The sequence below is a fragment of the Onychostoma macrolepis genome, chromosome 04 (genome assembly GCF_012432095.1).
Source record: "Onychostoma macrolepis isolate SWU-2019 chromosome 04, ASM1243209v1, whole genome shotgun sequence".
Taxonomy (NCBI): Eukaryota; Metazoa; Chordata; class Actinopteri; order Cypriniformes; family Cyprinidae; genus Onychostoma; species Onychostoma macrolepis.
The window spans coordinates 25,933,884-25,955,301 of record NC_081158.1 but is presented as its reverse complement, the minus strand read 5'-3'; the positions used below and the strand labels follow the sequence as shown (position 1 = coordinate 25,955,301).

Sequence of the window (21,418 nt, the reverse complement as noted above, 5' to 3'; positions counted from 1 at the left end):
CCTAAGATACCTTGTTTTAGCCAAATGTAGATAGAGTCAGAATGCACTGCAACAATCTCAGTGAAAAAAAATTCAAGATGGCAGACAAGGCAAGAGAGATACTGACTATAAATAAAAGTTGTATTTTATTTAAACATTTAAAAACTGTTCAAAGTAATTAAAAGTGTTACATAGTACCTAATATTTGTGTGTACTGTGCATTGTTATGCTTCAAACATCCTGCCGTTAGCTTAGCAACATGCTAACAGCAAACTCAACTGCAACCAAGTCTCCTGTGAGGAGGCAAATAATTTGCTGCCTATGTACATGTATGAGGATCTATTTGAGTTAGGATTCTGTCTATGTAGAGAACAAATCTGTTGACTAAGTTTACGAACAGAGCTTCTGAAAAGAGAGGAACATGCGTCTTTCCTGATACCATCTTGGTTTGGATCTATGACCAGGCTTTGGGTCTATTTCCTGCAAACTGCTAGTTTTCTCTCTGTCCCCTCCACTCTGGCTTCCCTCTCTCACAGATTATGAACTAGGGGGGAGGACAGGTGAGACCGCCCATAATTCTTCCACAGCAGAGGGTCGATAATTTCAGGAAGGGGCTATATATCTGACTCCATCGCTTATTATTTCACAAGGGTCGTAATTCTCCAGCTCTGGATGTATAAGACTGCAGAGTTTCACTTTATCAGAGTCACTTGGCTAAACTATGACTTCCAACAACGCGACTGGGCCCCTAACAAATAGAGAGTGCTGGCAGAAATGCATACTCACACACGGTCCAAAATGAACTTTTTGCCACATCTGCTAATGGAAATTGAGAAGATTTTGAGTTAATAGATATTCCTTCATAGTCATAAAACTGTACTTTGCATGGTTTGCAAATAAAATTAAATAAAGCAAATAAAAGAAATGTGTATGAATAACAAAATATATAAAATAAAGAGAAATGTAAATAAACATGAATATACTAGGGGTGGGAATCTTCAGGCACTTCACGATCCAATCCCGATTCTGGGAGTCACGATACGATTCCAAAATGATTCTTGATCTACATTTTTTCCCCAATTAATTCTACTGCTGTTAAAATACATCTTTACAAACAAAATTGCAGTTTCTATGCTTTTTGTTTATAGTTAGAATCTCTGTGTGTCAGTACTGCCATCTTAAAAGTAGGGGTGTGAATCTTCACTGATTTCACGATGCAATTCAATTACGATTATCATTATCAACTCAATATCACGATGCGTCACATTCTCAGTTTTCAATATTACTACACACGGCTACATTTTCATATAAATTTTATATCAAATTTATTTTGTGCAAAATTTACTTAATTTTTTTTATTATATAAGCAGGCTACATTTTTTTTTTAATTACTTCTACTTATAAAATAAATGTTCTTTAAGTATCCGAAAGTTTACAGACAATAGTTATGGGTTTTTCTTTTTTCCTCAGCATTATTGCTGTTTGATTATTACTGATGAGATCATAGAAAGTGGCAGCTTTAACAGGCTGCATTCAGACTAATGCACAGATCTATTTCGATATATCAGATGTTTTGTCCTGCTCTGAAAACATAACTGACTGTGTGTAGCCTACATAAATTTCGTATAAAAGTATTAAGTAAAAAGTATTCAAACAAACACAAAGTGCACGTGAAAGTCAATCACAGCGCGCGAGTTTCGTGCATCTAATAGTACTGCATTTCAAACGGCATAAATGAAAGCATATCTAAAGAAAACACAGCGGGTTGAAGCACACAATGTCAAGCAATGCGCACGTGTCTCACAGCGCAAATTCTGTGCAATGAAGCCCGTCGCGTCTCTAGTGCGCACACGTGCCACTTGCAGGGGGGGAAAAAACAAGCTCAGAATTGATTCAGAATCGTTGAAGAGAGAATTGCGAATCATTGGAGAATCAATTTTTCTCCGACCCCTAGAATATACACATGAATACATACAAATATATGTAACAAATCTGTAAATAAATGAATAAAAACAAATAGAAATCAATGAATAAATAAATAAACAAACAAATAAATAAAAAGTAATTATATAAAGTATAAAGTAAACAAAGAAATTTAAGAAAACATAACTAAATGAATATATAAGCACAAAGTGGACAAGTATAATATAATAGCACAATAATAAAGTATAAAAATAAATATAAATAATTACATAAAGTAAATAAAGAAACAAGTAAATAAATATAGTAGTATGAAGTGGATAATAAAATAATAAAAACTACATAAAGAAGTAAATGTAAATAATAAACAAATATTTAAATAAATGAAAAAGTAAACAAATATAATTACATAATTAAAACTAAATAAGTAAATAAAAACAAAGTATATAAAGTAAATCAATAATAATTATAAGTAAGTATAAAGAGATAAAATAAATATGTAATTAAAGAAATTTATATAGATGTAACGATTGCCGGTTTGAGATCAATCTTGATAAAATTACCCACGGTTATTACCGTTTCATATTTTAATTATCATTAAAACCATATTCGATTACCGCGATTTGAACAACTCGCGATAGATAAATAAATAAAGCACAGTTTTAAGTAACAGTCTCACGTGCGCACAGCACGCAGAGAAGTTTCGTTTTGAGTGAAAATAGGGCGGAAAAGCTGGGAGGTTTTAAGAGAGTGCTAAGGAAATTATACACATTAATTAATTAATTATATGAATGTACCTCTGAAGGTTCTGACTGTCTTCAGAAACGATTCGATGACATTTTGTTTTCATCTTCGCTCCATGTAATACCTAAAGGAAGTGTTTTTTTAGTCGCAATGCTGCTTTGTCCACAGAGTTTACGGGAAACAGCTGTAATTCAGCTTTTCTATAAGCGCCACCTGCTGTCAGAGAGTGGATTTACAGAGACTTATATTTACATTCAGCCTGTGTGTAGTTTCTGTCTGGCCAAAAACGGACCGAATTTGCGTGCCCTGCTGTAATGTGAGGTTTACCTTTTTATGACACTTTTTCAAAGCTTTATTTGAACATTTACATTAGATATTTGAACATGCTATTAAACTGTTGTCAGTCAAATTATCATTTAAAGTCCAAACATCATTGGTAATGTTGTTTTAGTGATTATGCAAACGAAAAGTCATTTTATTTGTTGTTTGTTGATTTTTAAATATAAAACTCGGTGAAGTGATTTATGTGTCGGTACTTTTTGAACATCTCCAGCACATTTTAAGAATACCGTGATAATACTGATAACCGTGATAATTTTGGTCACTATAATTGTGATAAGAAATTTTCATACCGTTACATCCCTAAAAATAAACAGTAAATAAGAAAATAAATATATATTAATAATAAATAAAGTATATAAAGAAGTAAACGTAAAACTAATACATATAAATAAGTATGTAAATAAGCATAAATAAATACAACCCAAATCTCGAAAATTAATTTTGAATCCTGTTAATACACATGCAAAGCACAGGAGTGTATGGCACTGCTCCAAGCACAACACACCAGTCACCGCATCTCCATCACATCCTGAGTGTGTTTGTGCGAATCATCGCTAGTCTCCCAGCACTTAAGTTAACTTAATGTAAATTTGTTATTACTTGGCCTCTGGGCTCCAAAATCTCTTCAAAAAGTGGACTTCTGATCAAATAGAGTTCCCTGACATTTAAACTCCAAGAGGGGCCCTGAAGACCTTACGTTCAACACAGCTGTTTGAATAAACCATTAAAACTAATAACGACAAGACCTACAGCAAATAAGCATGTTGGACAGGAGGTGACGGTGGTTTGACCTCTCCGTAAAATGATGTGAGGCCCGGTGGCTGACGAGAAGTAATCACACAAACCCACATCATTTCTCTGCACTTACACAGGCACAAATACACGAGTGCACACTAAAATCTTTGAGACTCCAGAGGCACTTCACAAACAGACCTCATCCAAATCTAGAGGCGAACGGAGACATGTTTGAAATAATCACTTGTTCTCTCATACGTCAGCAAGAGTATTGATATTCAAAACGCACTGTTAGCTGTTAAACATTCATCAAGACAGGGCAGACTGAAACTTCTTAGCTTGCAGTAGGGCAGTTTGGGCTATATGGGGTTATGTGATCTGGTTCACAAACAAACTTTTTTTTTTTATGGCCATCTGAATGATAATTGTATGCTAATTGACTAGTGCATAAATACTACATTTACAATTAGATTTACACTGAGCCTGATTCATAAAACATGAGCAGAACAAATTTCTGCATAAACTGCTCAAGGCTTTTTGGCCAACTGAATTTTTGTTTGTTTATATTAGAAGGTGCAATTGGACTAGGATAAAGTTGTATTTACAGAAACATTCTACTAAGGCTTCCAGAACACCTCCTCTGTCTGCTATTGGTTGAAAAAAAAAAATTTTTTTATAAATAATAATAATTTAATGCTTCAGTGCTGAACAACCAGATATACAGACTTTATATAGCTATTCATCTCGTATGGTAAAAATGTTATAATCATATAATTTTTAAGGAAATTACATTTATTTTCTTGAATGTTTATGCAGCAAAGACATATTAAATTCAAATTGTGACATTTATAAAGCTGCAAAAAAAAAAAAAAAAAAAAAAAATCAGTTTCAGTTTCCACAAAATATTAACCAGTAAAACTGCTTTCAACAATGATAATGATATGTTTCTACAGCAGCCAATCAGCATATTACAATTATTTCTGAAGCATCATGTGACACTGAAGTAATATTTGGCACTAATGGCAGCTGAAAATTTAGCTTTGCAATCACAGGAATAAATGGCATTTTAAAATATATTCAAATAGAACATTGTTCATTTAAACTGCAATAATATTTTACAATATTACTGTTTTTACTGCATTTTTGATCAAATAAATGCAGCCTTGGTGAACATAAGAGACTTCTTTCAAAAACTTTACCAAAAAAAAAATTTAGCTACTATTAAAAAAACTTCTGATTCAGCTACTTTTGATTCATTCCGGTCACATCAATACCACTGACAGTACAAAACGATTTTATGCCTCAGGAAATGGCCTGAAGCAATGAGTTTAGCTCTCTGTAAAGGTGAAAGTTTAGCTGTGAACATGCATTACTATAACTTTCCAGCAGTGCAAAAGACAGAATTTACACCCAATATCGCACACTTCCTGGGTGTAATCACCTATTGAGAAACAAATGCATACACACACTTATTATCATAGTGACGTGACTGACAGGAGCTATTAATCACTGTCAGTGACTGAGGCAAAATCCGCATTGAGGCTTTATGAAAAATGGTTTGCGATAGCAGAGCAGCATTTACCAAGGTCTCGCTCTCTCTTTATGTATGTGAAGCTAATACGTTCTTTCTGTAATAGGAGCTCAGTGTCCACCGTTCCTGCTTAATAACCGGCAAAAAGAAAAACTAGGTGTCGGGATCTCATAGCAAAATCAAGTGCAGCTCCTAATCTGCTTCGCAATCAGAATTTCCTCGCTGCCTCTTGAAAAAAAGCAGACTGCCTCAGGCTTCAATATAAATGCAATAAGGTAAGGGTGGAAAGACAGAGTGTGTTTAGAGTATTGAAAGCGCCTGCGTTTTTTCTGTGGTTGGAGGGTCTGGTTTCATGTTTCATTGACCTTCTTTGTATAAAAAGCATGGATCCAATCCTTTATTGAAGGACAGCAGAGACTGAGGCAGCCAATAGCAGACGTGAGTCAAGAGCGGGAGATCAGGGAGTAGCTAGAGAAACCTTCAAGACAATCTCGTGAGAAATTACCGCTCTCAGGCGCCTTCTCTACTACTTAGTTTGATTCTCAGATTGTTAAGTAGAGAAAGGAAAAGCAATTTATTCTATTAAATTACTCCCTTTTTTCCACTGCACCTCAAGAGGAATGTGGAAATCTACATTTTTATAATCAACTTGGTCGTGAGTTCTTAACAATTACTTGACAAGCCCTATATAATTAAACCACGATGAGGTCAGACACATTTATTTTTTCAGTATGTGCATAGGATGCATTGTTTGCAAATGATGAGAAGTTAACAAAAATAACTGATGAATGGTATCAAAATTCTGTAATATTCTGTCTATCTGCATTACCGTTCAGTTTGAGGTCTGTGATATATATGGGTAGTTGACATATCAATGTGTCCTATGGTGTGACGGAAAAATGTAAAAAAATAAAATAAAATAAAATAAAAACTAACACTGAAGATAAACCTCTCTCATGCTATTTGTTATATGTTAAGTTTTTTTTTTTCAACATTTTTGCTATGTCACACCATAGGACACCGTCCAATTTTTATTTGTCAACTTCCCATATATATGTGCTGTCAATCGATTAAAAAATTTATTAAATCGCACATTTTTCTGAAATTAATCGCGATTAATTCCACCTAACATTAAAGTTTTTAAATATAGTTTTACATTGCAATAATTTCACATTCAATCTTCAAATTAAATGTACAAACAACATAAAGACAGTATATTTTTTAATATTTGTTTAATGGCATCTTTATTTTTATGATTGAAGGCCAGTATCACTGATACCAATACTGATTTCTCTATAAATGACTATAGCCATTCAACAGTATAATTGAGAGCTATCAATATTAAAATGTATTAGACTTTTAAAAAACAACAACTTCTAATTTAAGTGAACTTAAAACAATATTCACATAAACCCATTAAAATAAATGTCATATTTACCTGTGCCCTTCAGCAGAAATATACAGTAGCTATAAAAGTAATTTTTCCTCTTTTTTTTTTCCTTTGTCCTTTGATTAATAGACATCACAGCAGCTGGTTATTAGGTTATTTTGGCTGTTATTTCTTTAAGAGCTGCCGCTGCTGAACATCCGCGGATCTGACACTCATCATATTTTCTCTCAACTCTTTTTACCTTTTCTGACCCACTTCAGGTCTTAAAGTCTCTATTAATGAGCTGACGAGTTGAATCGAGTGTGTTAGATGAGTGAGACAGTGCTAGGATGCTCCAGGACAGTTTTGAAAACCATTTAAATGTGACTCATATAAAATATATTACATGCATGGGCAGTTTTAAGGCAGCTTTAATTGCCTTTTTGGTGACTTCGTGACTTAACTGACCACGACATTGCATGCTTGTAGTTTAGTTTGCGCTTTGATATGCAATGATACCGGCTACAGCGCGCGCCGGCGCTGCACACACTATGAGCACAGTACCATTTCCGCACTCATTTGACTCGCGCCTGCCGCTGAAGTGAAGCTGGAGCGCACATCTGAAACGTCTCCCATTTGATTTGGTTGTAAAGACATTCTGCGACTGAATAAATGCACTTCTTGTCAAGAGAAAAAGTGACAGAAGCAGCAGTTGTGAGTGTGATTATACACACACCCACACTGAACAAAATTATAAACGCAACACTTTTGTTTTTGCCCCCATTTTTCATGAGCTGAACTCAAAGATCTAAGACTTTTTCTATGTACACAAAAGGCCTATTTCTCTCAAATATTGTTCACAAATCTGTCTAAATCTGTGTTAGTGAGCACTTCTCCTTTGCCGAGATACTCCATCCACCTCACAGGTGTGGCATATCAAGATGCTGATTAGACAGAATGATTATTGCATTTTGTGTACATAGAAGAAGTCTTAGATCTTTGAGCTCAGCCCATGAAAAATGGAGGCAAAAACAAAAGTGTAATAAGTGTAATTTTGTTCAGTGTATATGCAAATTTTTAAATAAACATACTATAATACTTTATTGCACAAAACGGTCACAGTCCTCACATTTCTCACAGAAGGCAATTTTAGGTCCAAAAAACCGGTCTTGAAATTCATTCTTGAAGATGATGAATGTGTGTTAAAGTGCTTTTTGGATGGACGCAGCAGTGATGCTTGAAAGGGTGATGTTTTAAACTTCACTGTGAGAGTTTACGCCGCTGACAGTCTAACTGCGTGCTAAAGCGCATCATGCTGTCAGCATGCCAAAACCCTTTCTGAAAAGTTGCATCTTGGTATTTATCCCTTTTAAAGCACACAACAGTAAAGCTAAGAGAGAAATTAGAAAAAAATGTAGATTAACTCGCCCTTCCCCACTCCTTACTGCCAAACACAGTCCTACATCTACTTATTCGCCACTTACTTTTGACTTTCCCCCTCTCTCTGCCCTCCTCTGCCTCTTTTGTTTCCGCTGATCCTCGAGTGCGGCTGCAGAAACACTACAAGAAAAAAAGAAAGAACAAAGGGCATTATTGCAATGAAATGGACGGAGCAGCTCACACAAAAAAAAGCCAATGAGCACATTCCCAATTCTGTGCCAGGCACTCAGACGAGGCTAAAGTCAATTATGCCTCGGCTTAGCCTATTCTGTAACCCGATTCAATGATTTAAATGTTAAATTTGCAAATGAAACCTATGAGAGAATTAAAAAGGCATCATTTGGACCACAATAGACTTTAAACAGCTGAATATTGACAGTAAACTGAACACAGTTAAATTCTGGGCGTGTTGTCAATGAGTGAGCAATACTGAAGGAATGATGACGGCTTGTCTGTGATACTTTCAATACCTGTGAATGTGTTTATATCTGGGTTGAATCACATGCACAAGGAACTTTGATCGGACATGGCCTAACAGTGGGTGTTGTAAACAGAAAAGAACAACAGAGACAGGCTTTGCCAAAGCGAGTCTAATAAGGCTCGCAGTGTAACCGATATGAGGTAGAATTGGAACCAAGTCGACACTAAAAGAAGAATTATCGGACTCAATTTGGTACCAGACTCTTTGTGGTCAAGCCATCTGTGAGGAAAATATTGGTGTGTGGCTGTTACGAAAATTACAGTAATCTACAGCAAGAGCAGAACAGCCTGACTTAACCTAGAGAGAATGTGGTTTACAGATGAACAACATGATGAGGGTAAATGCCAGACATGTTACATTAGTGCTAACGTCACAGATGAAGAGTCCCTCAAGAGTCTTAAACACACTCGCGCTCACTTCATCCATGCATCAGCGGAAGAGCATTTATCCGTGTATGCGGACTCACACACCTGTCTCTCTTCTCTCAGAGCGATCATTGTGTTAATATGATGAGATCACATACGCCAACTCCTCTGAATCTGTGACAATAATCTGAATCAAATACTAGTAAACCGAGTACTATATATGTCTAATATTCTTTTTTTTTTTTTTTATGAAACAGCAGACAACGTGAGTACCACCCAGTTACTATTATATCATCTAGGGAAATCATTTAGGGAAAAAAATTACTATGGCATTGTGGAAATATACTTTTTTTGTGAAATTGAACTATTATTTTTTGAAGTAATGGAAAAAAAAAAAACCTTACAAGAGAACAGAGATAATAATAATAATAATAGCAATTATATATTTATATATAATACATTTTAAAATGCTCATAATCAGATTTCAGACACTTTTTATGGATTGCATGATTGCATATTATTCATTAAATGGCAGTAAATTATTCATAATTTATTGATTCTCCCTAATTCTGCTTTTTTTTCTCTTTAAAGAAAAATAATAATGTTTAGTTTCCAAAAATCCCATGTGTGTCATACCATTTAGCTTTGACTAGATTCACAATACAGAATGGCCATGTAAATGTCATGTAAATAATTTTCCAATCCAGGCTTCTGAATTTGAGGAAAAGGGCAATGGTTGGTTTAAAACAAGTTAGGTAGTCAGAATACATTACCTAAAAGCTACCTAGATTACGTTACTAACTACAATTTTCAGCATGTAATCTGTAATATGTGTGTGTGTTTGTTTCACTCATGTGGTAAATCATGACAGAATTTACATTTTTGTGTGAACTATCCCTTTAATATGTATATTATTTACTAGAACATCCACTCATTTCTATTCTCATTTCATTTCGCTGTTTTGAATATAATCTGTGTCTGCCAACATCATCCCATCAGAATGTGTGTGTGTCCATTCATTCTGATGTCTTTCACATATGCTGAGGTTGCCCTGGGCTGTTTTATGATTTCAGAGGCTCGGTGTCAGGGGTCAAAGCGGATTTGGGTGTGGGCAGAGAGGTGGGCTTGAAACATCATGCTCCATTTCACTGCTGCCCCAATGTATGTATGTTCTCATTCAGTGTGTTTCAATGCGTGTATGTTGCCAGTCACAATCATTATTGGCTCCTTTGTGGACTGAGCAATGAGAAGCAGATGTGTGTAGTCGGGTTTCTGAATTCTGATCTCTTTCTGTCGCTTTTCTCCTCAATCACACACCCACATACATGCATGTACAGGTTCATGGCCAAAAGGCAAGTCATTGTTTTTTTCTCCAGCCAATCTGCATGATCTGATCCATGCATGCAGACAAAACACACACAAAAACTTTTATCAACAAACTGCACAAGTCCAAAAAGGGGCTTTCCATAAACTCAGTGTCGAGGCATTTAGGAGCCAGTGAGCCAGAAAGGAGGAACAAAGGCTGTCCATAATCAGAGCTTTTAGGCGTAAGTTGTCCAAAACATTCAGAATTTTGTTCAAAACTCAGGAGGCATGACGTGCCAGAACCCAAGCGTTCCTAAAAATATTTTCCAGAAGGAAGCGGAGGGCTGTTTCGGTAATCTGTCCCGCAGCTAGAGTTGGTCCGCTCCTGGCGCACAACAGTGAAAAACCCACCAAAAAAAACTGGCAAAAACTTCAAAACCTGCAGTTACCACTCATTAAACACACACACACCGCAACCGCGCAGCGCTGATCGACAGATGAAAGAAACGTCAGGGTCGGAAGTTAAAAATGCAGATCCTTTGCTGGCGTTCCCTCATCCGAGCATCAATCCATCCAGATCCAGAGGGAGGAGGAGGGTGAATTGTGCTGAATGAGGGTGAGCATGATGTGATGTTGGGAAAGATCTTCAGCCAGAATGGGCTCGGAGACTCGGCTGGGAAAGTTTACGGCTGGAAGTAATGAAGAAGCCATGCACACATACAAAGAGGCACAACACACTGTCTGGAAGCAACCACCGAACCACAAGATGACCTTTATGATCAAGAACACACGCACACAGACGTAGTCTGCAAACAATTGTAGACCACCAAACGTTCTTTATAAACACACAAATGCATAAAAACGCAGATTTAAGGTTGACTATGGAAGCACTGATGGAGCCACCACCGTCTGTGATATCACACACACACAGCCACAATGATTTGACAGAGAGGTGCGTGTGAGTGAGAACAAAATGGGCAGGACATCAGGAGGTAATGTTACAACTGACACCATCAACAATTAGCACAATACTGTCAAAGACGAAACTCAAGTGTGCTTGAGCTTCAGACCCTCACATTCAGGGCATTCCAGAGATTCTTCCAAACAGGACTTTGACCTATTGTGAGTGAACTCTGACCTTTCAGAGTATACGGTTACCGCCTTTCCATTTTTTTTAAACACCCAAAATGATCTTTCTGAGGTGGCTTTCATTTCACTTACTTATGATATAAATACCGAGTACACTACTGTTCAAAAGTCAAAAACATAAAACTATTTTATGTTTTATATGTATCAGACAGACAGATATTTTTATAATAATTAAATGAATAAAATAATTATTTAACATTTATTTTAATTCATTCATTTATTAAAGTAAATGCATGTGTATTTACATTTACTAAATAATATATTTCAATCTATAAAATTCATTCAAATATGTTAAATGTAATAAAGCCTAAATATTATTATTATTTTTTTTTTTAAATCAATTCATGCATACATTTTGGATCAGGAAAATAAAGTGGCTGGAGTAACTGCACTGTGTCAAAAATAGGCAAGCGTGCCCATTAACTGAATGTGCGTCACATTGAGCTATTCCAGTAGCGCTTGATTATAATCGAGGCAATCTAGTTTGGTTTTGAATTGAGTTGTTTCGAAAACTACAGAGTGAGAACATTATCAATAATAGCTCCTGGGTCAAGACCAGCAGGTGTAAGGGGAGGGTGTAGAGACAAATTTTACAGCCTAGAATCACATTTTGTTCTATGGACATTCACTGGCACTGGCATGTTCGGTGACAAACAGGTAACCTATTAATTGGATCTTACAGCATCATGTAAGATCCAAGTAATACCAAAATGCAGTCTCAGTCTCTCTCACATCTAACAGTGTAGGAATGCAGAGGTCCATGAACCAAAAACCAGCCTCACATACAATCACAGAGCTCCAAGTTTCCTGTCTCAACTAGCCGCTCCATCTCTGGGACTTATGGCTCCCAGGCACTGAAACCCTAAGCCACAAACACACACACACACACACACACACACACACAGTGATAAATGTGACCTTAACTGCAGCAAGACTTCACGAAGCTACCGCATGGTTCAGAGACCATGTTTTTACAGGTGGGTGTGTGTGAGAACGTGATAACAGTGAGCAGCACACATATTCACAGACCCTGTTGACCTGTGAGGACACGACTGAGCATGTAACAGCCGACGGCTAGCAATGTATCATTTTGCACTTTTAGTCTTGTTTGCCAGTAAGTACAACATCCTACACACTCTTAAAACAAGATAAACTTGTATTAAACATTATTAAGGCTTTTTTGAAAGAAATCAATTCATTTATTCAGCAAAGATGCATTAAAATGCTCAAAAGTGACAATTATAAATGTTAAGAAAAGATTGGTCACACTATATTTTAAGGTCTAATTCTTGCTATTAACAAACCATTAACTACGACTTTTGCCTCAAACTCCTAATTTGCTGCTTATTAATAGTTAGTAAGGTATAGTTGTTAAGTTTAGGTATTGGGTGGGATTAGGGATGTAGAATATGGTCATGCAGAATATGTGCTTTATAAGTATTAATAAACAGCCAATATGTTAATAATAGGCATGCTAATAAGCAACTAGTTAATAGTGAGAATTGAGAATTTCTATTTCAAATAAATGCTGTTCTTTTGAACTAATTCATCAAAAAAACAACATTTTTACACAAAAATATTAAGCAACACAACTGTTTTCAACATGAAGATGAAGAAGAAGATGAAGATGAAGATGAAGAAGAAGGTGTTTCTTAATGAAATCAGCATATTAGAATGATACTGAAAATTCAGATTTTCCATCACAGGAATGAATTACATTACATTTAAATAATATTTCAAAATATTACTGTTTACTGTATTTTTGATCAAATAAATGCAGCCTTGGTGAGCCATACTTTTGAACAGTAGTGTTGTCAGTTTTTAATGTAATAAAATATAACAAGTATAATATAAATGATTTTTAAATACTACTTATATTTAGAAATTGTTTTTATATATTCAATTATTTTTTTGCAGTGTATGGCGTACCATTAAGAATCTTTTACTGGAAGGAATAGTCTGACATTTATTCTCAGAAACAAACGCACCATAAAACAACATTCTACTGACTAAGCAACCCCTAGACACAAACATCAATAATAAGCACTGTTGATCCATGGAGTGTGGTTTCTGTATGCGAATATGTGAGGGCACAACTCCCATGACAAAATGGCAAACATAAACTGGTGGCATATGGGAACTGGGGCATTAAAGACTCATATCAAGACATGCCATCTGAGACTAAAAGAGCGGGAGATGGAAAAAAGAGAAGAGAGAGAGAGACTGGGCAAGGCTCCAATGATACCCACTTTCTCACACACCCACTGCAAAGCTCGAGGCTGGAAAGAGCTGGCAGCATCGCTCGGGAACCTGCTCCCATGGCAACAACAACCCAGAACCTTGCGACTCTAGCGCCTGAGCGAGACGACACGGTTTAACACAAGAGGACAACGAGCCTGAGACCTGGGACTGGTGCGGAGAGAGTAACCGACACAGTCAAACGCAGTCAAATTCCACTTTTCAATATCGCTTGTGTGAAGATGAGGATAAGGAATAGTGTGAGCGTGTGTGCTTTTTTAGAGGGCATTCAGAAAGCAATTCTGAAAATAAAACGCTTGATGGTACACATGGAAATGCTTCACAGCAGAGAAAGCAATTTAATTTCATATGAGAGACAGACAAACTGAAAATTGAGCGAGAGAGGAGTTAGTAAGAGTGTGCGTGCGCGCGCGTGTGTGTAAAAGGAATTATAGGGCCGCAAAAAACTATTTCACTATCCATTTCTCGTGAAATGGCAGCTGACAGCGCTTCACACGGGTTGACTAGGTGAGGTGTCTTTGCTTTTGTTTAAGCGGTGACACCCAACCATGGCTCATAGCACACGCTAACCACTATCCCTGCTCTGCTGTCATGCAACGGCACACCGCATACTATCTGTTAAACACATGTTCTCCTCACCGCGCTTGTTAAAAAAAAAAAAAAAAAAAAGCAGAAAAGAAATTTAAAAGAGAGAAAATGTCAACTGGCACCTTTCCCTGGCACAAAAGGGCTGTATTAAAAACGTGTTATAGAGACATTCTTTCATTACTCATTCACCCTCATTTTATTGGAACACTAAATGAAACTGCATTGTAATCATATTGCATCAGAAAACTTTAAATACAGCAAATGAGTCATATCTGTCGCTAAGGGCAACCGATATGACCTATTTTTGCTTTAAATATGGTCTTCAGGATATCAAAATGTTTGATAGCATAGAAATTTCAATTCTATTAAAATCTAATACTAGCCTAAATAATAATAATAATAATAAGAAGAAGAAAATTCAAGCTCTCTTAAGACAAGTAAATAGTGGGGTGGGAGAAAAAAAATCAATTCACCTAACTATCGCGATTCTTTTTAAAATAATTTAAAAATCGATTGGTTTACCTCAGATTATTATTTCATTATTTTATTTTTCCTAAGAGGTGGTGGGGAGAAGTTAGCGCCATGTAATTCCAACAGAGGGCGAAATGTATAGGCGTGTTCGACTTGAAGCAGCACCGCGCAGACGATCAGCGTACGACATCAAAGTACCGCGAGAGCGATTCGAAAGCATGCGGAGCCGTATGTTCTCAGTAGCTCTCGCGGTGCTTTGATGTCATACAGCGATCGTTCTGTGTGCGCGGTGCCGCTGCATTAGATGACGTCATATATATTTATACATTTATTCGGCGCGAGAAAGCAAAACCATGAGGGGCGCAGAGGATCAAACCTCTTCCTGAATTCTTTCTGCACATTCACGTTTTCAATCCCTACTGCCAGGAAAACATGACTAAAACGGTATGCAAAGTAACATTTAATTTCAGAAAGTGTTTTTTCTGCTCATTTTGTTGAACATTTGACTATTATATTCATGTGCAAGTTCAGGGTTTTGGAACTTTAAAGTTTCATGGTTCAAGGTACTTTAAATATACACTGTGTATGTGTATGCTCCTGAAATAAAAGTTTAGAAAGATGTGATTCATTGTTTTTGTTAATATGACTCATCATATACAGTCTCTTTTAAGGGTATAATCAACTATCTTCCATTGTCTAGTCTTTAATAAGCAAACAAAAATCACAATAAATTGTAATATCGAATCGCAATAAGATGTGTGTGTGTTTTTTTATTGTGACATTCTGTATATTATGTGTATCATTCAACTTTTTCCCATGGTCTAGAGTTAAAAACAAAAATCGCAACACATAGCGATATCGCAATACTTGTAGAATCGAAATTAAAATTGAAAACAAATTAAAAAACAAAAACGCAATGCATATCGTATTGGCATCCAAGTATCGAATCGGGTGGTATTTGTATCGTCCCATCCCTAGTCCCATCCCATACTGTTACACATGTGTTTTCTTTCTCGAGTGTTTGCTTTCACTTAAGACCTAAATTACTGCGATTATGAGGATACTTAAAAAGACAGGCATTTTGACACATACAAGTGTGTGTATTTAACCATTCAAGACCTATAAATTGGCTAAAAAAAAAAAATTTCCCGCGCTCTATGAGCAGCGTCTTCACATGCACGCTCCTCTCCGACAGTGCTCAGAAATACTCTCAGACAGCACACGCATATAGCGAAATGAGCTCTCTTTTGCTGCTAAATGCGTTTCAGCAGCTTAAAATCACTTGTTTTGAAACTGCAATGATTAAAAAGTGTACAAACCTTACATTTTCGTGACCACGTAGCACAGCTACGTCACGTGAGCGTGTAACCGCGAGAGAGACGATAGTCCAAAATCTCTACCGGTAATGTCTAACCTAATGTCTACCGGGATATCACCCACTCTTATCTGTCTCCATAAACAATCTTCATGGTGTTTATTTGTCCCATTTTGAAGGTTAACAGACCACAAAAACTGACATTGTATGAAAAAAGGGCTACGTGAACATTCTTCAAAACATCTCTTTTTGTGTTCCACTGAAAAAAACACATATGGGTTTGGAATAGCACAAGGGTGAATAATGACTGAATTTTCATTTTTTTGGGGGTGAACTGATCCGTTAAGGCTGGTAGATGTGGGAATTTGAAGCAGATGTGCTTTCATTTCCTGTATTTTATTTTCATTGGAGAGTTTCATTTCGAGATCCTGATCGGGATCCAACACACACGTTCGGTCTTGCTTGACAGGTATGCAGAGTAGAAGGAAACCCAACAACTCATAAAAAGTCTATTCCATCAGCAGGTACTCCATTTATCTTTGAAATGAGCTGGAAAAGAATCATTTGTGGAACTGATTGAGTGAAATTTGAGAGTAGGTATGTTTAGACTACTAGCTAAAACAAACTGGCATTCGGAAGCAGTTTTTAAGCATGTTTATTTGTACATCGACAGAACAGACATGTTTCTAGTGCTTGTCAATCGGTTATTTCTGGGGTGGAAAAAACATAGGCAGCCTGTTAGCATTCGTCTGAACTCATTTCTACTTCCACGGTTTAAAACAGTTCATGACAGTGACACATTACTGTCAGTGTTCATATTTAAGTGAATGAAACTGTTGTTCATAAGTGAATGTGATCTGCAATGTCATATTTCCAGAGGCATCAAATAATATTTAATCATATCATATGCTAACATGAACCTCCCTCGGGCAGTTAAGACTCTGAAATGCTGTTTGCAGATCAGCTTTAGATCAAAACTCTGACTAGACAGTTTACTTGGCCATCTAAACTGATCTTGAACATCAAAAAAGGCCTAGAGATGAAAAATCGTAATGCATTCCAGCCCTTGAGACCCTTGACCTAGTAATTTTGCTTGGAAAATCTGATCTATATCTGAGTAGAGTATGTAAACAAGTTAGGGTGGCCATGAGAACATTTCTGTCATTTTTGTGGGCGGTTTAGTTTTAAATATGAAACGGGCTGCCAGTACAAAGTCAAGAAAGTAAAAAAAACAAATCAATCAGGAAAAAAATGCGACATTAAGTTATACAAACTCTGACCTTTTCGTTTACAAAGTAAATATTCGGAACAGCCATATGAACTAAAATAACACGGCCCATAATGGATTTCACATTGAACTCTTAACGTCTTACAAAATCACTCTGTCGTTTCACTAGATCTCTGCATGACTTTCCAGAAATGTCTACTGCGTAAGGCCATATGCTCTAGAAACACACACACACAGATGGCCAATAGGCAGCAGAAGGGCTCGCTACCCTTTTCCCACAAACTATGTTCTCTTCCATCTGCCGCAAAAAATAAGGTTTACAGGTGGCACCATTTTCTAGCCAGCTCTATTTTAGACCATGCTCGGTGAATGATCATGTCTGGTGTGGTAATGCCCTCTGAGCTTTCCTGTGGTGCAGAAACAAGCCTTCATCATTACGATAATTTACACAGAACAGGCACAAACTCTCTCTGTTTACTCTGAAGCCCTATAAATCTTTGATATTTGCAGAGAACACCCTCATCCGCCTTTTTCAGTTGACAAACAGAACAAAGCAAACACAGAATAATCCACTTTAAATATAGAAACTGGTATTCATTAGCACCTTTACCTGAGACGCACCATGGCAGAACTCAACTAAATCATAAAGAGAAAGATTCCACATACAACAATTCATCCCGAGCAGGTAATATGTGATCAATCCACATAAAAATATTTTTATAATCACAATAAGAGCAATTTTGTGTCACAAAAGTTATTTTTACCACACATTCAACACAATAATAAGTAACAATACTCAGATCACAACTTTAGCACCCACAATATCCATCTATACTGGAGCTTTAATGGGTGCGATGAACCACAAGAATTTTAGCAGTGTCATAAACCTACAGCTAACAAAAAAGAATATGATTTTATTGAGTAATTTTATTTGGATAAATATACGTTTTAAAATATAATAATAATAATAATAATAATAATAATAAACCAAATAAGAAAAAAGTACTATTAAATAAAAGCAAACAATAAACAAATAAATAAATAAAACAAAATGAAAAATAAAATAAAATAAACTGTCTTCCCATTTGCACACACATACCGTAAAGACAAGCTCTGCTACTGATCCACATTCTCAGAGTATTCCATGGACCATGTACTAGATACTTGAATAACTCTAGCTGGAGGAAAAGCCTCAGGCAACTGAACAGAGGCTTCCAGGAAGGTCAGCCCTCTGCTCTGCACATTAACTGACCTGGATTCTCTGAGCACTGATGGCAGAACTAAGTCTGATGCTCCTTAGAGACTTTTTTGGGGTTTATTGGTCCAGACTGGAGCATAATAACGCTTGGCCTAACCCTATTTTAGGCCAGACACTGAAGAGAGTCTGGAATTGGAAGCCACGGCCTTTAAAGGGATCCTTACCTGGTCATATTTCCTGTCCCAAGGGGGAAAGGCATGTAATACATTTGAATTGAGTGAGGCACAGCGAGGAGATGTGGTACCTGACAGAAAACAATCCAACGGCCTGGGGCCTTAAATGAGTTCAGCAGACACTCGTGGAAATAAAATGTGGCTCCTCGTGTGCTCCCTGTGTGCAATATGCTTTATCACAGAAAGGAAATGATCCTTGTCTTCATTTCCTGCCTGGAGTGTAGCTCTCACCTCATACCTAGAAGTTGGTGCGGAATAAATTGGGAAGTTGATCTAAAATCATTCTGAATGTTGTCCTAGAATAAAAAAGCCCACTTTGGGATGGTGGAGATATGTCAAATATTTCTATCAATGCAGAATGAGCAGTAAGTGATGTCATATTTGGAATTTGGAATTTTATACAGAAATTAATGCCAGTTTTGTTTATATACGTGTAATTTAAACTGCAACACAAAATTCAATATAGTAACCAGCCAATTTAGACACTCGATAGCACAAAACAGAAGCATTAAGCAGCAAAGTTGTGTTAGCATGTTCCACACGTCCTTTGTGTGTCTGGAAAATGACTGTACACAAGAGAGGCGGGAAATACCCCTGCTGAAAAAAACAATAGAACCCTGCCCAAAACACAATAGAAAATGTGATGGATTTAATGGTTACAATGGGAATTATATTGGTTTTAATGGAAACTATAATAGGTATGTGATGGATTCTATTGGGCTTCTATTGTATTTTTTTAGCAGGGATATAAAATGCCCTCAAGGTTTCCATGAATATTGTTTAGTCACAGATGTTTTGGATATTACACTCTTTTCTAATGAAGGGTGTGACTGCTCGTTTCTTGAAGGGGAAGGCTGTGTCTCTTGATTACAGGCATAATTATAATTACTGAAACTTTAGAAAATCGCAAGGACGAATTTGACTCTTAGATGGACATTTTAATTAGACCACACTTTTCTTGCTGTGTAAGTACAAACTAATGAGCCACCTTGCTGTTTACTGCCTACATAGGTACGACAACCTTGTATGGCAACACGCTAAATGAAAGGTTCCTCATACTTGACTGATTTCAAACACTTGACATTGGCAACAACTCCGCATTCTACATAAATACACACAATGCCTTTCACGAAGCGCACAAGAGATTCAATTCACAGTTGATTCCATTTGTTTACTGTTAGCATTTTGCTAAGCTAACAACAGAGTTTTCTAAGCACTGAGAAAGCACTGTGTTGCAAAGCATACTGAGATTTTCTAATATGCCAAGGATACATATGATACTGCCTCTGAATTGTTAAAAAATCTTACAAGGCATGAGCTTTTGTGTCATAAGTATCCTAAAATGCTAAGTAGGCAGCTAACTAGGTTTTGAAACAAATCCCACACAAAAGGACATTAAAAATCAAGTAAAGCACCATATTATGAACATTAACTTCGCTAATGACCTTTTTAAGCAACATTTTGCATAATTATACAAGAGGCTAATGTCAATGTGCATGGGTGGGGGTGAATGAAGAGGTGTAAACATACTTTACATACACATGTATAACAAATACACCAACATTTACAAACTCTCTTAACCACGGTAACCAACAAGTCTCGATGCCATTACGCTCTGCTGGGCATGACAGAGCAGAGTCACTGACACACAGAAATGTTCACACATGCCTTGTCACAGAGAAAGAGAAAGATGATAGAAAGGAAAATTCACCATCACGTGGCTCTCAACTCCAAGAACAATAGTTCAGATCTAAAACAAGACTTCAAAGAGGTCTTGGGGGTTTAAATTAGAGATCTTAAATGTATTTGATGGCACCATGAATTAAAAAATAATAATAATAGTAGGCCTATACTGATATATTTACTATATAATTTAACAATCTGAAAGTAAATGTGAAGTTAAGGCATTAAATATAAACATAACATTGGGAAAACCAATGAAATGTGATGCATTTGCATATTTTAAAGAGTGCTGGAGATTGCCTCGGTACGACGACAGTCAGTCAGCCCTGTCACGCAACACCGGCCACGGCGGTCAGCCCCTAACCCAATTAATTTTGACTTCACTTTCATGTTCCAAACATGAAAGAACTTGAGTGAAAGAGAGAGAGTAACAGAGCTCCATAACAGACATACTGGAAATGTTGAGGAGTATGACAATGACACAGACTCACTTCTGAGAGCCAATATATAGTGGGGTCTGAAACCAACATCTGAGACCACTACAGAAAATGCTTCTATTTTGCTATAATATAATATCATTTAATTAATGTAATGTAATATAGCATTATTTATTTAACATCATAATGCTTTTTTTTAATTATTTACTGATTATATTAAATTATATTTAATTTTCAAATTATGAAATTGTATTAAATTATATTATATAGAAATTATATATTGACATTGGCGATATATATATTAAATATTAATATATTAAATACAAACAATTTATGTAAAATAATTTAATATTGATGTAAAATTAATATTATGTAATATATTATATTATAAATTAATATAACTCTTATTCATATATTCTTATTCATATTATTCTTATATTTCTTACTCATTTAACTTTTCAATTTACATGTACACTATGCCAAAATCCTAAAACCACACATTTCCAAGTTTAAATTACATTTTTCTCTTTTCCGCTTTTCTCTATTCAACTTTTTTTTAAATCACCAGATAATCTCTGTTAAATGAGCAGGTCTGTGTCGGACAGCTGGGGAGGTAGGTCAGTTTCTGACTCTGTGTTGACATCAA

General features: G+C 36.2%; 1 protein-coding gene across 1 annotated transcript in view; it reads right to left on the bottom strand.

The window, feature by feature from the left end:
- plxnb2a.1 (plexin b2a, tandem duplicate 1) overlaps window positions 1–21,418 on the bottom strand; it is a 108,884-nt gene that overhangs the window by 45,735 nt on the left and 41,731 nt on the right. The window contains exon 2 of the mRNA XM_058772146.1: window positions 8,105–8,180. The gene's annotated coding sequence lies outside the window, so the exon portion shown is untranslated. The remainder of the gene's footprint in view (window positions 1–8,104; window positions 8,181–21,418) is intronic.